The 15,241-nt window shown below is 49.5% G+C and overlaps 1 protein-coding gene across 2 annotated transcripts in view; it reads left to right on the top strand.

Annotated features, from left to right (window-relative positions):
- The window catches only part of PTPRN2 (protein tyrosine phosphatase receptor type N2), a 3,479,756-nt gene that overhangs the window by 508,774 nt on the left and 2,955,741 nt on the right, over positions 1–15,241 (top strand). The window lies entirely within an intron of this gene.

The raw sequence follows: 15,241 nt of genomic DNA, 5'->3' as shown, positions 1-15,241 counted from the left end.
GCTGAGGGGCATCAAACAATGTAGGAGGCATTTAAAAGGCAGAGGAATCAGGGAGCGAGCTGGGGGCGGGGGGGAGTATACTTCGGCACAACAATGCATGAATAGGATACACGGTCTGTGGAAGACCAGTGAGTAGGGGTGCATTGTTGATGATGAATGGCGGTAATGCAATACGGAAGGTTGCTGTGAGATTGCACTGCTCTCTTAACTTGCAATGGCCCTGGATGGACTGTAGGAAACACACAGGCGGCATGAGTTACTTGCACACCATGCACACATTAAATTACATAAATATTGCAGGAGAGCTAATTAATGAAGTGCTACTACATATGTATTGCACCAATAGTTTGGTTCAATTTTTATTGTGATTGAATGAGGCTGATTGATATGAGTTGCAAATGATGGTTTGATTGTTGAGGAATGATGGTTGTGTTAGGTTTTTTACAATCTGGTGTATTATGCTCTCCTGCAATATTTATGTAATTTAATGTGTGCATTAATTGATGATTAACTCATTGTGAAAATAATGTTTCGAGGGGATTGGGTCCTCCGACGTATTCCATATCTATGACATGTAATCACCACAGCTGTGCTGCTTCGGAAACTTTTTCGGCGTCTGCGTCCTGTGTCGATGACGTCGATGCACCGTCGTCGAGGACCTCCTCCGACGTCCGACGTCATCCGATGTGATAAGTAGGACGCACGACGCCCATAGCCTCAGTTCCGTTTTTTCCGCGAACGTGTTGCTTCGTGTTTCTCGGTTCTAAGCCTCGACTCTTTGGAGTTCTGTTCTTGCTGGTTCTTCGAACCTGTTCGTTTGTGAATTTCCTTCGGCGATGTCTTCCACTTCGTCTTCAACCCCGCGTCCGGGCTTTAAGAAGTGCGGGGAGTGTGGGTCCAAGATGTCGGTGACTGACTCGCACGACGCCTGCCTCTGGTGCCTCGGGGAGGCCCACGACACGGATGACTGTATCGACTGCCAGTCGCTCATGTCCAAAGCCTTACGCGAACGTAAGAAGAAGTTGTCGGTAGGTCGGGTGTCCAAGCCCCGGAAGTCGAAGTCGGCGGGGCTTTCGATGGATGATTCGAGGGGTGACTCTCCGCGTCATCGTCGGACGTCTCGTCGGTCTTCTTCTAGGAGTGGGTCTCGCCACTCCTCGGCCTCTTCGAGGCATTCTCGGAAGCGCCGTCACCGGTCGCCTTCCAGGTCCTCTTCCGAGGATTCTGCACGGCACGTCGGTTACCCCACCAGCCGTGCGACGCCGGAGGAATGGGCTTCCTTCGGGAAGAAAATGTTGGCGATTCTTGAGTCGCAGGGTACTCAGCCGTCCGCGCCCCCGAGTGGGGTCGGCCGTGTGAGGTCGAGAGACGCCGCTCGCAAGAGTGGTCGGCACGAGTCACGGGAGCGGTCCCGTTCGGACAAGGAGGCTCGTTCTCGCCGTACCCGTTCCAGGTCCCGGTCCTCGACGCGTTCGAGACCGTGTGCTCCTGTGAAGTCTTCGAGGAAGACATCGACGTCTGAGGCGTCGAGGGCGTCGACAGGCTTTCTCGAGGCTCCGGCTTCGAGGACCTCGTCGAAGCCGTCGACGATCAGGTCGTCGAGGGACACGCTCGGGGCTCCGGCTTCGAGGGCTGTGTCGACGCCGCCGATACTGGAGGCGCTGCAAATGACGTCGACGCCGATTTCCTCGACGTCGACGCCGATCCTCTTGGCGCCGTTGCCGGTTTTCTCGGCGTCGGCGCCGATTCGCTCGACGCCATCGACGCCTTTCGTGTCGGAGGTGCCCCGTGTCACGGGTGTACCCCCTAGGAAGGCTCTGGTTAAGAGCAAGCACTCTCGGGTGCCTTTTCGCCACCTGGAATATATTTCGGAGGCGGATGAGGATTCTGATGGCCTGGTTCCTAGTCAGGTGCCAGATGAAATTGTCTCGGGCCATAGTCAGTTTGACGATTTGAGGCAGTCACTGCATGATGCCAGTGGACTGGACACCTCTCCGGAGGTGGAATTTTGTAGGCCTGAGCCTGGCTCCCATGCCGATTCCTCGTACCGGCGCCTTATGGCTAGGGTGTCTGAGTATCTGGGATGGTCTGCTCCCCCAGGGGAGTTTGTGCAGGATGATCTGACGGACATCCTTGATGTTGGTCCCCCAACTGACCCGGTTCTGCCGTTCCATATGGCTTTACAGAGAAGGGTGGCGGCGGCTTGGACTGCTCCGGAGAGTCTCCCGGCGGTGGGCAGATCCTTGTCGCGTAAATACCGTCCAGCCAGTAGCGACCCCTGCTACTTGACCAGGCACCCCACTCCGGAGAGTTTGGTGGTGCAGGCGGCCACGGCCCTGGCAAAGCAGGCGTCGTACCCTACCATCCCTCCTGATAGGGACGACAAACGTTTTGATGGCTGGGCGAAGAAAGTGTTTTCTTCTGGTGGTATGGCGCTTCAGGCGGCCAACTCCATTTGTGCCTTGTCACGTTTCACGCACACTCTGTGGAACTGTGTTGCGTTAGCGGCTGAACATATTCCCGAAGGGGATGAACGGGATGGTTTCCTTGCTATGGTCCAGGATGGTAAGGATGCCATGTGTGAGTCCGTTCAGTCGGGTCTGGACTTGGCTGAATGCGTCAGTAGGTCCATGGCGGCGAGCACCGTGATACGCAGGTTTGCGTGGTTGCGGAAGTCGGGGTTTGCTCCTGATGTGCAGTCCCGGCTCCTCAACATGCCCTTTGATGGTGAACACCTTTTTGGCAGCAAGGCTGACGAGAGCCTTGAGAGGTTGCAGACCTCAAAAGCTGCAGCAAAGTCGTTGGGCGCTGCAGTTCGCCAACCTCTGCCTTTTCGTCCTAGGGGACAGCAGTGGAGGGGTGGTTCCTTTCGCTATTACTCATCCTTCAGTAAAGCGAGAGGAGCTGGCAGTCAAAAAGGCCATCGCAGGGGTACCAGAGGTGGACGACAGGGTACCCGTGGTGCCAAGGCCGCTCGGGCAGTTGCCTCTTTGCCCTCAGGTAACGCCGCAGCCGCTCCCACTCAGTCGTGAGGCCATGTCCCATGGTTCGCCGGTTGGGGGAAGGCTGGCGCAGCATCTTGTAGAGTGGCAAGCCATTACTTCAGATGTGTGGGTTCTGGAGATCATAACCCACGGCTACTGTCTTCCTTTTCGGCACAGGCCTCGCGACAATCCACCGGGGAACCTCTCTTTGCAGAGTCCGGATCCGCTCCTTGCGCAGGAAATTCAAGCCCTGCTGGAGAAAGGCGCCATAGAACTGGTGCCTGTAGCGGAGAGGAACAAGGGATGGTATTCCCCTTATTTTTTGGTTTCGAAGAAAGACGGGGGATTGAGACCCATCATGGACTTGCGCGATTTGAACAAACTCCTCAGGAAGGACAAGTTCAAGATGGTTACTCTCTCTCAAGACCTCCAGGCCCTTCAGCTTCAGGACTGGTTGGTGTCACTCGACCTCAAGGATGCTTACTTCCATGTGCCGATCCATCCCAAGCACAGGAAGTACCTGAGGTTCGCGGTTGGCGACTCGCACTTTCAGTTTCGGGTCCTGCCGTTCGGATTGACCTCCGCCCCGAGGGTTTTCACCAAGCTCATGGTGGTGGTGGCAGCGCATCTCAGGCAAGGGGGGATTCACGTCTACCCCTACCTGGACGATTGGTTGATCAGGGGGAGCTCTCCCGAGCAAGTCCTGGATCATCTATCGATCACCTGCCACTCCCTTCACAGGCTGGGCTTCTCCCTCAATTTAAAGAAGTCCCATTTGACGCCAACACAGCGGCTCCAGTACATCGGAGCAGTGCTCGACACTTCCCTGGGGCAGTGTTTTCCTCCCCAGGTGAGGGCTCTTCACATTCAGCAGATGGTGCACAAGTTTCAGCATGCCCAGACGCTCCCAGCGTTCGAGTTCTTGAGGTTGCTCGGCCTCATGGCATCCTGCATTCTTCTGGTGCCAGAGGCTCGCCTGCGGATGAGATCTTTGCAGTGGGCACTCAAGACGCAATGGTCGCAGTCCTCCGGCAGGATGTCGGACTCGATTCAGGTGCCGTCCTCGGTCGCCCGGGACCTTCTGTGGTGGGCCGTCGAAGGCAACTTGATGAAGGGGGCTCCGTTTTGGCTTCCCTGGCCGGAGGTGACGATCGTGACGGATGCATCCCTCACGGGATGGGGAGCTCATGCCAACGGGCTGACAGTCAGCGGTCGTTGGTCTCCGTCGGAGTCCAGACTCCATATCAATCTGTTGGAGCTGAGGGCCGTCAGGCTAGCCCTGAAGGCTTTTCTGCCGTCTGTGCGAGGGAAGAATGTCCTGATCCTGGCGGACAACACAGTGGCCATGCACTACCTCAACAAAAAGGGGGGGGCAGGGTCACTTCCTCTGTGCAGAGAGGCGATGCAGCTCGAGTTCTGGGCCATCCAGCACGAAGTTTCGATCTCGGCAGTTCATCTGGCCGGAGCCGAAAACGTGACGGCGGACGCTCTGAGCAGGCAGAGCGCGATCTCTCACGAGTGGGAGTTGGCTCAGGAGATTCTCCTGGAGATCTTCGCCCTTTGGGGGACCCCTCAAGTGGATCTCTTCGCCTCCAGTGTCAACCGGAAGTGCGAAAGGTTTTGCTCGCGGGAATTTCCTCCAGAAGGAGCCTTAGGAGATGCGTTCGTGGTGGAGTGGTCATTCCCGCTGCTGTACGCGTTTCCTCCAGTCCCCGTCATCCCGCAAGTGCTGCGGAGGTTACGGAAGTTCGGTTCCCGGATGATCCTCATTGCCCCGGCGTGGGCTCGGAGGACGTGGTACCCGGACCTTCTCGACTTATCCATCTGCCCTCCACGTCGTCTTCCCTACCGAGACGATCTGCTCTCATGGGAGGGGGGTCAGGTTCTCCATCCAGAGGTCAGATCCCTCAACCTTCACGCTTGGCTTCTGAAAGGTTGAGGTATAAGGATTGGGACCTCCCTGAGGACGTGATGGAGGTGTTGCTTTCGGCCCGAAGGCCGGCAACAAAGTCTCTGTACCGTTGCCGTTGGCGTAAGTTCTGCGACTGGTGCAGAGTTCAGAATGTGGATCCTTTTGCATGTGACATCCCCATGGTTCTGTCCTTTTTACTTTCTTTGGCCCACAGGGGCTTGCAAGTGGGTACCGTTAAGGGTTACCTGGCGGCGCTGTCCATCTTTAAGCGCTCGTCTGAAGAGTGTTCTTACTTTAAAATCCCTTTGATTTCACAGTTCCTGAAAGGGCTCACTAATGTGTTCCCTCCGTCACCTTTCCTGGTGCCCGGTTGGGATTTAAACCTGGTTCTTAAGTTTCTTATGGGTGCTCCGTTTGAGCCTTTACATTCTTGCCCTTTGAGGCTGTTAACTCTGAAAACTGTGTTTTTAGTTGCGGTTACTTCCGCTCGCAGAGTGAGTGAGTTACAGGCACTTTCAGTTAAGCCTCCCTTCACTGTATTTCACAAGGACAGGGTTGTCCTTAGAGTTCGTCCTTCTTTTCTTCCGAAGGTAGTGACGGAATTTCATTTGGCCCAGAAGGTTGTTCTTCCGGCATTCTATCCTCCTCCGCATCCTGGTAAGGAAGAGGAGAGGCTCCATAGGCTTGATCCTAGGAGAGCTTTAAGCTTTTATGTTTCACGCATGTCCCGGGTCAGAGTGGATGATCAACTCTTTATTGGTTACGCTGGAAAGCGTTTGGGGCAAGCTGTGACGAAACAGACTTTGTCTCGCTGGATTATTTTGGCCATCTCGGAGTGCTACCGTTTGGCGGGTAAGGACCCGCCGGCTGGCTTGCGGGCCCATTCTACCAGGGGTATGGCTGCGTCTACTGCCCTGCAGAGGGGTGTTCCTATTCGCAACATCTGTGATGCAGCCACCTGGGCTTCAGTACATACATTTGTACGTCACTATTCCCTTGATTCCATCCGAGCACAGGATCTGGCCTTTGGCAAGGCGGTCCTTTGCTCTGCTATTTGATTGGCTATTCTACATTTTGATTCTAAATTCTTTCCCTCCTCCTTGCTTTGGTACTGCTTTGGGAGTCTGTCATAGATATGGAATACGTCGGAGGACCCAATCCCCTCGAAGAACAAGTTACTTTCTTACCTGGTAACGTTCTTTCGATGGGATGGTCCGACGACGTATTCCATATCGCTCCCGCCCGGCCTTCCCCGCTGCAGAATTTCTTTTGCGATTGCAGCTTACATTCCGCAAGGCTTTGTGTCTGACTGGCAGTTGACTTATGTCACACGTTCTGGGGGAAAAAACTACAACTGAGGCTATGGGCGTCGTGCGTCCTACTTATCACATCGGATGACGTCGGATGTCGGAGGAGGTCCTCGACGACGGCGCATCGACGTCATCGACGCAGGACGCAGACGCCGAAAAAGTTTCCGAAGCAGCACAGCTGTGGTGATTACATGTCATAGATATGGAATACGTCGTCGGACCATCCCATCGAAAGAACGTTACCAGGTAAGAAAGTAACTTGTTCATCTTAGTAAATAAGTTTTGATACCTTTATAAATTAAAAAAACAACCTCTCGACAATTTTTCAGTATACATTGTTACACTAATACCCTGGTCCAGGGTGTGGGGTGTTCCTGCACCTTTCAGTGTGCATAATTGAATGACACGCCTTCTTCTACGGTCGTGACTATCCTTGGCGCGTTTGCTGCTGCCTGCAACCTAATGAAGCCCGTATTTAATGATGGGTTGGCTTCTGACTCTCCACAGAGGCCGGTGACATTACTGCTGCACAGCGGAGGGAGAGCACAACAGCGGAAACACACAGATGACAGATTATGACACTTAATGTTTGCTTTGTATTTTCCTAATATTTGAGATGCAAATCCTCGGGTTCACTGGTCAGACCCAGCAGCTTCGCACATTCGTTGCGTGTTGATGAGGCTTTTGAATTTTGCCAGATAGTTAATGTGAAACTCCCACTGTTTGGCAAAAACTACTGTCTACATTGTTTCATTTCCCATAGCATGAGAGGGTGAATGTTTGCGCTTGGTTGTAGCCGAGGATCACACTACATGTATGATGAAACACCTACATCTGTAGACTTGGGTAATTTTATGAAAATCATAGTGGTAGCAGAGAATCCTTTGAACCTGCCCTCTTCGAACAACAGGATGACGTCACAGAAAGTGGCAATAGATGAACCTTGACCTTGCTTACTTTACAAGCACGAACACATGGAGATTTTTACTCACAGAAAGTGCATAAAACAATTCTACATTAAGTGGAAAACGAATGAATAGCTTCGGCTCCTGCTTAAGTGGACAACCCTTGCTAACACCTCAGTTTCACAGAAGGCGTGGCTTTGCTGGCTTCTGCAGAATGGGGGGTGCACAGCGCCTCTATTGCGGGTTTCTAGAGAACCTCATGGTTGCAACCCCTCGACTGATCGCTAACTGATATCCATGGCTAGGACCCAGGCCACCGGCCAGGGCGATTTAGAGGGCGATTTAGAGGTATGGAAGGGGATGCGGTCTAATGCAGCGCCGAGCGCCACCACGAGCGCCACCACAATAACTCAAGCTAGTGTTCCCCTTAGACGCTGTGTTGCCGTTCTCGATCTACTGTGATTGCTTGTCGGCACATCATGCCTGAGCCACCTGCGTAATCCTCATGTCTGTTTCCAGGAGTCCTCAGCACAAGAAGCATCAGGAGTGAACTCCTCTCCACGTGTTTGCTGATCAGTACACTTGATTCCACAATTAAGTACCAAAACATAGTAGTGTGGGTGATTGTTTGCCAAACGTCACCACTATCTCATACAGGCACACATGCTCATGCTGCATCTGGTCCGTACCAATGAACAACTTTCCAAATAGTTGCCTACTGTGGTGCACCCATCTTTGCAAAAATGAGTACCGACAATCTCCTAGAGATTACATGGATCAATATTTTCTTTCCCCATGCAAAAACACTAAATTAACATTTTAAAGCCTTTGTAGGTTTGGATTATTAGTTTTGGCTCTTGGATGGTTCCTTAGCGCCCCTTGTAAAGAGCAAAGAGTAATACAAGAAGGTGGTGAGGTGCAGACGATAATGTATGTCTTGCTATTTGGGTGTGCCTCCCCTCTGTGGTTTATTAATCCATGCTTATTGGCTTACTTCTCAGGTTGTAATTCCCTGTGCTATACAGTCACATTGGTATATCTACCAGGGTCTACAATGATGAAAGCCCTGAAATGACCTGCAAAATTCACTTTTTGGGTAGCAGGAACAGAGCTGCTACATGCAGGATTTTGCGGCAGGCAGAGCACTCGCCCAGGAGGCGCCCATAAATCTCCTGCCTGACACTAACATGGCGGGCCTGTACAAACCACAATCCGAATAATAGGAGAACACACCACACCTGGGAATACAGAGGAGAGAAGCATGGAGATGGGGAGTACGTAGAAGGAAAAGGCCAATCACAAATCAGGAATCCTGGATAGAAACGGGCTCACAATCATATATTCCTTATTACACAGAATCACCAATGAGCGCCTGTACGCAATGAGGGAGAAATTACCTCAAGTGGGAGGTGTTATGTTGGGTGTTAGGATGGCACGAGTTTGCGGTTAAGGAACAAAGAGAAGATTCAATAGTGCAGAACATATATTGGCCAAGCCAGAAGGCCAAGGTAGTGAAAAAAGACAAACCAGCAAGAGAAGCAGCTGTCATGGTTTGCCCAAGAGAAAAGGGCTAGGCAGTGAGAAAAAGATAAGCAGTAGAAACAGCATAGCCTAACTTTGGAAAGCAAAATGGCCATATAGTGAGAAGGACACGCAGGGGAGAAGCAACAAAGCAGAACCTGAATTGCCAGGTCAGGTGGGAGAAATAGAGGGAAAGAGCGAGATCGAGGGAGGCGGATGGGCCAAGTAAGCCACAGTATTAGAGAGACCAGGTTGATAACCAAGGCCAGCATCAAAGTAATGCTGAGAACCTGGGCTTGGAAGGAGTGCTATAACCCCAAGGAGAGGAATTGAAATGTGGTGCTGCTTCCCAGGAAGAAGTGAGAAGAGGTGCCATAGCCCCGAGAGGTGAAACAAGCTAGGATATACATTCCCAAGAAGGGGGAGAAGGCTGTGGTGGCTACTGAGCTTTTCTTGAAATCGATCCACAGGCTCCCACAAATCACCTACTGAGTTCCAGGTAAGTTTCCGACTTCCCGTGTTTTTTCTCTGCAGGCCCAATCTGCTTGAATATCCTTTAAGAGCCATGAATCTTCAGGGAAGTTTGAGAAAGAAGAAAACATACAGAGTAACTTTAAAGGGTTCTGGACAGAAGTGAAAGTTTACAGGAAAGGGAAGGGCCAGATGAGGCCGGGTGAGGGCCGGGGGGTGGGGGGGTTAGCAAGAGAAAATGGAGCACTGTGCATATGTGAAGGTTATCCAAGTAGCTCAGCACATTAAACTCTGCAGTTAGATATCTCAGTAGATTAATGTACATACTGCAGAGATCTATGTGTAGCTCCAGGTCTCAGCTTTGGATCTGGGTAAGAGGTTGAAGTGGGGAATTGCAAGATTGCATGTCAGACCAGCCGAGCCAGTCACATATTAGGCATCCCTGTGTTTTCTTTTTATTATTCAGAGTTCAACACACTGTGTATTACTGAGGTTTATAATATTACAATACTGGGAATTCGTAACAGACATGAACCTTTGAAAGGCTTGGTGGGCTGGGAAAGTCAGTAATGCATTGGGGGTGCCAGAGGTTTCATCCTGTTGAGGTTGCTTCAATGGGACTACTGAGGTTATGTATTTAATAATAGGGAGACTCCATGGCTGAAAAGTAATTAACTCAAGAAGATCAGTAGGGTTGAGGCAAGGTCTGTCACATGTCAAGCATTTATGATAAAGGAATACCATTTTTGTCAGATAGAATGTCAGTAGTATGAGCTCTGTGCCTGGCCTGGGAAAGAAACCACATGACATGTAGCTACATTAAGAAGCCTATGTGTGCCTGGAGCACCACACACACTCCCGATACTAATGTTAATACCATTTTTGTCAGATAGAATTTCAGTGTTATGAGATGTGTGCCCGGGAAAAACCACATGACATGTAGCTACATTAAGAGGTCTATGCGTGGTGGGAGAACCACACCCACTCCCGATACTTAATGTATGCAGGGGTGTGGCTAGCCGATTGTTTGCGCTGCAGCGCAGCCCCCTGGAAATATGCAGGCCAAACTTGTAAATAAGTTGATCTGCACATTTCTGAAAGTAATGCCAATAAAAATACATTCTCTGAGCATTTTATTTGCATTACCATTTGGGAATTTGGCACAATGTATTTTTTTAAAGAGTACATGTTTTTTGTCAATTGCAAACAAAAAGTACATTTTGATTTCTATATTTAAAGAAACAGAGGCAGGTGCAAGTGATCAGTCCTTTAGACACTTTGCTTTCTTTCAGAATCCCTGGCAGAAAAGGTTCTGAATATCTGGTTTATCCTGTTAACTCTATACTTTATTAGCTTTGCACATGTGCTGGCAGGAAAAGGTTTGGCCTCTTTAACCCAACGTTTTAAGAAATATTTCATCATTATAAATTGGCATACCGTTAACCCAAATCTGTAACCTGAATATCTTAAAGGTTTGGATGAACCTGAATCACCTGCATAAAGTGAAAATTTGATTGATCCAGAGTTCGGACACATTTATTCACCTAGGCGTAACGACTATATCCCCAAGACCAGATGCTTAGATAGGAGTCAGATGGGGCAATAACACAGACCGCAGTGGGAGCTTCGAGGCCGCCAGCCCAATCTAAAGAAGACTTATGTTGAGAACTTATGTTCAGGGGAAACACTGAAACATCTATGACAAGAGGTATAGACCTTGAAAACAAAGCAGTAGGAGGAAAACCTGAGAACACGACTAGTACCACAATAATCAAGAGGTGGACCTACCATCCAGGTGGAGATGCAAGGTCAAGGCAGAGACACTGATTCAAGCCAGGACTGCAACTGATCAGAAAACGGATCACGACCAAAGACCAAGCAGAATGCTGCGGTACTATGACTACCTGAGACTATGAGTTACTTTGATGCATACGGTCCTGCATGTTGGCTCTCAGAAGCTTTGGGATTTAGACTATAGAACTGTCTCTTGGCCCTTTAATGTTCCCAGATGTCGTTTAATGCCATCCCTTAGTTATAGAGGAGTCCTCTTGGTCCCTCTGTAGTCCACCTTTGACTATCCTACTCTAAAGATTGTGAGGAGGATCTTTAATGTCTCACGAACCTCAAGTCATGGAAGCTGAGATGGTTCCTACTGTTATGAGGGGTTGTTCTGTTCTACCCTCAAGCCTGAGACTCCAAAGGATAGATTGCTGGGGTTAGGGAGACACTCTTGTTTATCCTTTGGGGTTTGTACCAACATAGCCACAAGAGCATTGTGTTTTGTCATTTGCTACTACCTGGCCAATCTTTTTGTGAACCATATCTCTTGAGTCAGTGTCCCGTGCCTCCCGCCTAGTGAGACCTGTCAGATTACGTTGATTAATTGTCAATGATCAAAGTATGTCTGCAGTTGCTGGCGGGTGTCCAGTGGGGGGAAATAATGTGCTTTTCAAATGTTGACACTACAGTGACATCACCCAACAGTATGTATATAAGGATTTTATAAAGTGCAAACTTATCTGGGAATTGACAGATCACTGCACATAGAGTACATACCCGGGGAGTTACAGATAGGGTGCAGGGTTAGCAGAGGTAGCTGGGATGTACAGGAGAAGCAGGCAGGGGAGCTATGGAGGGATGGAACTAGCGTGGCATGGGGAGATCAGAGGCTGGTGATATGTTCTGTGAACAGTAGGTTCTTTAGGTCCTTTTTGAGCTTTAGTATGGAGGGGGCCTGTCTGAGGAGCATTGGTAACCTGTTATACAGAGAGGGTGCATAGCAGGAAAAGGTCAGTTTTAGAGTTTATTCCTCTTGCATTTCTTGGTTTCCAGCCTGGCAATGTCATTGCTTCTAGTGGCACATTGCCCCTGGAGATGTTGAATTTCTCGGCTAGCAGTGCAATGGCAATACATTTCCTGGTGATTTTACTCACTATAAAAAGCCTGAAAATGTATTTTGGTTTGAAAATGCAACTTTCTTTCCCATGCCAGATGGTCTTCCAATGCTGGGTTATCCCTTAAAGGTCTTATTTTCCACGTCATTAATGATAATGTTCCAAAGAAATTGCCCAGGTCGATACTATGACATGCTCAGGGATGTCATTTCACCAAAATGCAAGGGGTAGCGGAAGTGACATCACACATCCCTTGAACTCCCGATGACATCACATGACGTGATGTAATTTGACCTCCCCAAATGACATCACAGGAAGTGGTATAATGCCATTGAACCCCCGTCCCAAAATTACATCACAGGAAGTTGTGGCACATGACCTTTCACCACTTGACATAACCAGAAGTGGCATTGCATATCGACAACCTACAGTACACTAAGAAATATATGTTTACGATATCACTGTAATGTGACATACCTTCCACACAAGAATGCACCATCATATGGAACATTATTTCAACATGACTACAGACTGAAATCACATTCTGGGGGATAGGGGCAGATAGGCTGATAAAGGGATAGGGGAGAGAGGGGCGGGTCATAGTGTTAACCTCAAGAAAATATTCAGCTAATGGGTCAACAATGTGCATTTTAAAGCAAACGTGTCTAAATGTATGTGACTGACAATACTACGCGTGTCCTAAGTTATTTGCATGCAACAGTATTTGACACCAGTTCATTAGTAGGAGGCTCAGCAAGCAATAACAATAGTGAAGTATGGGTGGGTGAAGGGGTTTGATGCACGTCTTTAGTGACACATCTGATACTTTTCCCTTTGGGCTATTAGGTATCACTTGCGACACCTATAAGCAGAAACGATTGCATTCGAGTGCAGATAGAGAGAAATGGTATATGAGGAGGGACACACAGCTTGTAGGTGTTTGTTTATTTGCCCACCCTTTGGCTGCCCATGGCCATTATAATCCCTATGGCCATTCCACTTAGTTCCTACCCCTCCCCGCCCAAAACATCTCCTCCTGGTAACTCTTTGAGCTCACTTTAATCAAGCCTTATCATCAAACATTGCACTCAAGTGCCTGCCAGTGTTCTTTCAAAGCAGTCTGCTGAGAGTTAATGACTTAAATGGATTTGTAAACCCACATCTGGTTCAATAAAAATGTCAACCAGGTCTGCCCTTCAGCCACTGGATTTATAAGCCCTACGCCAGTCCTTCACTGGAGTCATGCTAAAAACAAGCACTGGCAAAGCCAACCATTTTGGCTTGTGTATAAGTATTAGGCATTTGACAGGCACTGCTTTTAGATTCCCAGGTACTCATCTGCACCCTTACTCTCATCCACTGGTGAGACCTACAGGTCCACAGCCCCCTCCTTCTCCGCCTGCTATATTAAGGGGCTCAGGATCCTGCAAGAAGGAACAATGCGGACTCTGCACCAGACACAGACCGGCCCGCACTTCTGGGGAGCAGGGGGCATCCTGCTGATACCGGGACAATCCCCTCTAGGACTTTCCCTAGAAGAATGAACGATCTGCATAACGTTGAAAGGGGAAGTCGGGGCTCTAAGGCAGGGTGTCGGGCAGAGGCAAGAGGGGGAGTAGGATTACAAAGGTCTCTGATCAGGCATCTGTACAGAGGGTTTTGCACAGATTTTGATGCCAACGGAGCCTGGGGTGCCTAGTAGATGGGTGCTCCGGGGCCCAGGCACACCCAGGAAATGACAAGATCCTATACAGTTGAATGGGACTTTTTATTTTTTTGCCACCGATCCCCCACGGTCCCTGCTGGGAAAAACAAAAGTCTACGGAGCCATTTTAATCTGTGGAGCGGGACATATCCTGCAACAGAAGGTTTTATGTCCCTATCCCTTGTTGGGATTGGCAGCCGTGGATGTGCTCTCGTGTTACCTGATAAGGGAAACAAGTGAGGAGTTGATGCGAAGGTTTAAGGGCTGACAAAAGCATGGCACGTCCACAGGCTACCAGCTGGCAGTTTAGAGTACTACTCGCCCCCTCTGGTCTGTGGAGAAGAGTGTGGCCTTCGGGTAAATGGGTGAACATGTGTCCTTCCGCAAGCTACCCGGAAAAAGCAGAACGTTTATTAATCACACAGTAGGTACAAACGAAAACAACATTTACCACTGTTATCGTTTGTGTCTGGGTATAAAAGGGAGATGTTGTGAAAGGTTGTGTCAGGGTATGAAAGGGAGATGTTGTAATGTAGTCTTGTCATGTGATGTCACTGGCCTGGAGTGCTTGCTGTCAGAATGTTGATGCATGAATGCAGCTCAGGAGAATGTTTTGTGGATCTGTGAGTGAATGTTCTGAGAGTGTCATTTGGGGGCCTGAGCTGGGATGGTAGGATGGCCGATGGGTTCTCTCCTAGGTATGTTGGTCCAATACCCCTCCTTGTCCCTGTCCTGTACTTCATGTCTTGTATATAGCTGAAGAGTAACAGGGTTGATGTATATACTGTACATCTGTAAAATAAAGCTACCTGGAACAACTACTGACTCCACAGCAGGTCTGTGTGTGAGTGACAGCATTGAATGACCACCTCTAGACATTATAACAACCACACATCCAAATGAGTAACTGGAACTATGTACTATTTAACAATCTACTTCAGAGGAGCCCTCCCTACCTATGTATTAGGATGACAGCTATAACGGGCCACGTACCTCGAAGAACACCTAAAAACAAAGAAGCTGATGAGTGCGCTATGAAAACAAAACACCTGCTTGTGTAGTTTTTTATTTATTTTTAGATAACCGGTTAGGTACGAGGTCGAGAAAGCAGCTGGGGGCATCAGATCGACCTGCACACGCCTGAGACCGGCTGCCCAGCAGCAGCAAGCCAGAATCCCAGAGTAGTGGCATCTCTGCCCCAGAGCAATGTCCAGTGCCTGAGCGATGCCTGGGAACCCGCTTCCCCCCTCTCAAAGTAACTTACTGCTTACATGCAATGTTGTTCTCTTACCGTCTAACAGTTCGAACTCCAGTCTTCTTCACACATGGCGCGTGGGCCGTGCTGCATGCTGTGTGTGGCCTCGTTTTGGTTAGCCCGCCCCCTTAATTCAGCAGCATTATTATTGAAGGATGGAATGGCCAAGGGTCACAATGGATTGGCCAGGGGTCGCAAGCTAACAGCCAGGACTCTCAGGTGCGTCCCCATAGTGACCCCCAAATGACGTCCCTGGACATGCAACATGGCGATACTTATTTCCT

This window comes from Ambystoma mexicanum, chromosome 2q (assembly GCF_040938575.1).
Source record: "Ambystoma mexicanum isolate Mex_15411 chromosome 2q, UKY_AmexF1_1, whole genome shotgun sequence".
Lineage (NCBI taxonomy): Eukaryota > Metazoa > Chordata > Amphibia > Caudata > Ambystomatidae > Ambystoma > Ambystoma mexicanum.
The sequence above is the reverse complement of the archived record's forward strand: the minus strand, read 5'-3'. Positions and strand labels throughout refer to the sequence as shown.